This window comes from Triticum aestivum, chromosome 2B (assembly GCF_018294505.1).
Source record: "Triticum aestivum cultivar Chinese Spring chromosome 2B, IWGSC CS RefSeq v2.1, whole genome shotgun sequence".
In the NCBI taxonomy this organism is placed as follows: Eukaryota; Viridiplantae; Streptophyta; class Magnoliopsida; order Poales; family Poaceae; genus Triticum; species Triticum aestivum.
This window is the reverse complement of record NC_057798.1, coordinates 140,751,824-140,754,694: the sequence shown is the minus strand read 5'-3', so window position 1 is coordinate 140,754,694 and position 2,871 is coordinate 140,751,824.

The following is a 2,871-nucleotide window of genomic DNA, read 5'->3' as shown; positions in this document are numbered from 1 at the left end:
CAGGGGGTGGGGGCGACGGAGAGGTAGCTAGGGGCGGCAAGGTCGAGGGCGGTGGGAGGAGGGCTGCCGGCGGAGGAGGGAGGAGGGGAGGCCGCAGGCGGGGGGAGGAGGGCGGCGGAGGAGGAGGGAGGGGCGGCCGCAGGCGGAGGGAGGATGTGCGAGGAGGAGGGAGGAGGGACGGAAGGAGGGGAGTACCTCAGCGGCGGATGGACGAAGGCGGCGGCGGCGGCGGCGATGCACGACGACAGTTATCGGCACGCGGGCGAGAGTGAGAGTGTGAGTGAGAGAGAGGGTCGGTCGTGCGCGTGGGGATAAGGTAGGGATAGTTGTAGCGCGTTTGCCAAAACGCGCTACAGCTAATCTGAATAGCAGTAGTGCTTTGCATATAAACCGCTACTGCTAAGTGTAACTATACAAAAATACGTCATTGCAAAAATACATTGGCCATCAATGATCTTTTTGTGTACAATCTGAATTGTCAATATGAGTCCTCTCTGGTAGAAAGCCGAGAGGACTCATTTTGCGGCCACAAATTTTACATATAGAGTTCAGTGAAGACCAACTGGTTGTGATAGTTTCAGAAATAACATATTTAAGGTGGTAAACACCCTGTTCACGGAGCAAGGTGGGACTAAACTTGTGGGCTGATCTTAGCAGTAGCGGTTTTCTATGAAGCGCGATGCTGCTAACTTCCATAGCAGTAGCGCGGTTCATTATAGGGGGCTACTGCTATAACTAGCGGGGGGGCGAGGTCATGGCAATTAGAGCAGTAGCGCGGTTTGTGGTGGACACGCTACTGCTATTTTGCTTTCAGCAGCGCGTTTTGCTATCACGCGCTGCTGCTAAATAGCAGTACGTCGTATTTTGAGGAGCGCTGCTGGTAAGATTCTGTGTACATATCGATGCATTACTATTTACTTTTCACACTTGCATTGTCTTACTTTCTAATCATAGTAGATCACAACTTTCTATAGATCTGTAAATGTCTCTACAACATACTCCCTCCGTCCTCAAATAAGTGGGCCAATATTGAATATTATCGGTCTTTATTCCTGTGTGATGAGAAAGAAACATTTTTTCTACTTTAAAGTGCATTGAGAAGATAGAAATACACTCTTTTGAGGAAACATTTTAAATGCTAAACATCCACTTATTTGAGAACCGAGAGAGTATATCCTAACAGACTACTTCAAACTTCCCTAACATACTATTTATGATACTCTCATACCATACTACTATAGCAAACTCCTAACACATAGGACATAGTAGATTATGTTTGGAACAAGACTATACTATATTTCTCAATGATAAGAGGGAAAGGAGCTCACCACTATGCCCACTGCCGCGACCAAAGATGTTGGCGGAAATACCGGAACTACGACACTACACACCAGCGTCGACGACCCAACAGTACAAGACTACCACCACCATGACCACCATGGGTAGGTGGGGTTCTGACAGCCGACCGGCCGTGGCATCGCCGACGATGTCGCAAACAGTGGCAGGGTGCCGTCATGTTAGGGATGCAACGTAGGTGTGAAGACTATCCGGCGCTGACCCATTAGGATGGAGAGGAGGGAGTAGATGGAGCGGTAGGTGGGTCTGGTGGGAGGTAGAGAAGCGATGGGATGCATCATGGGATGGTTGACACTAATCGTCAGGCTCGGCGCAGCAACCATAGGCTTTGAAGTGGAGGATGGAGGGGGGCAGTGGGGAAAATGACTGAATATAAAGGGCCGTTAGGATTATCACTACATGAGCCGTTAAATATGGTATGTCAGTGTTTAATTTGTATTACAAATGGTGTACTTATGATGACTAGTCATTTTTGTTAATGGATCGGTTTTAGATTCTGGAACTGGCACGTACCGATTATCACAGAATGGGAAAAAATGGCATGTCAATGATATCTACCCGGTCAGGCCTCAAAAGCATCATCACTGACGCCGGTCAGTGTTAATGCATATCACTGTCGAATGGCTTGTGACCGGCCAGTGATGAGGGGTCAGTGATATGCCGATCTGTAGTAGTAGTAGTCGCCTATTCACTCCCTCTCTAGTTGACATCTTCGACCATTCATTATTGCAGTGGTACTATGACTAGCCTCGGTGGACCAGATGAGATGGAGATACCGCCACCAGAGCCAGCGGAGGTGTTGGTTTTGATGACAACAAAGAAAGTTTTTTGTGTGGTTGCGCACATAGTTTCCACCATGGAGTGAATCTTTCTGCTTGGGCTATAGAACATGACTCGACTTTCCTAGACCATCATTTAATCTTATTGAATATATAACTTTTTTCTTGCTCCTTAATGAATGAAAAAAATTTCAAAGCAAATATTGATAATTGTATGAGCAAAGCCAACACAGTTGCACATGAGCTGACTAATCATACCACAATATCTGCCTCGTGCATTTGGGTGGACATTCCTCCCAACATTTTTGTACCTCTTTTGGTGGATGCACTAAACCTTATTTAAAATAATAGTTAATTTACCTGAGCTCTAGAAAACAAAAGGTAAGCATAATTTGCTTTCTGGAAGATGGCACTAAATCAATCTTTTTTAGAGAATAAAATGGATTAGAATAGGTGACTTTATCTTTTGATGATAGAAAGGATTTAGCTTCACCGTGATTGGGATAGGTCTGCCAACTAATATAGCTAATAAGCTTAATTAAATGAACAAAATGAATAAGTAGTAAACAACAGTCCATAGGTCTGCCAACTAATATAGCTAATAAGCTTAATTAAATGAACAAAATGAATAAGTAGTAAACAACAGTCCATCGATGTAGGCGAGTCTCAATCACGCTTTATCGTCCGTGTCCCCTTTTTTGCACGTGTGTGGGTTCACTTTACAATTTTCTCCCTT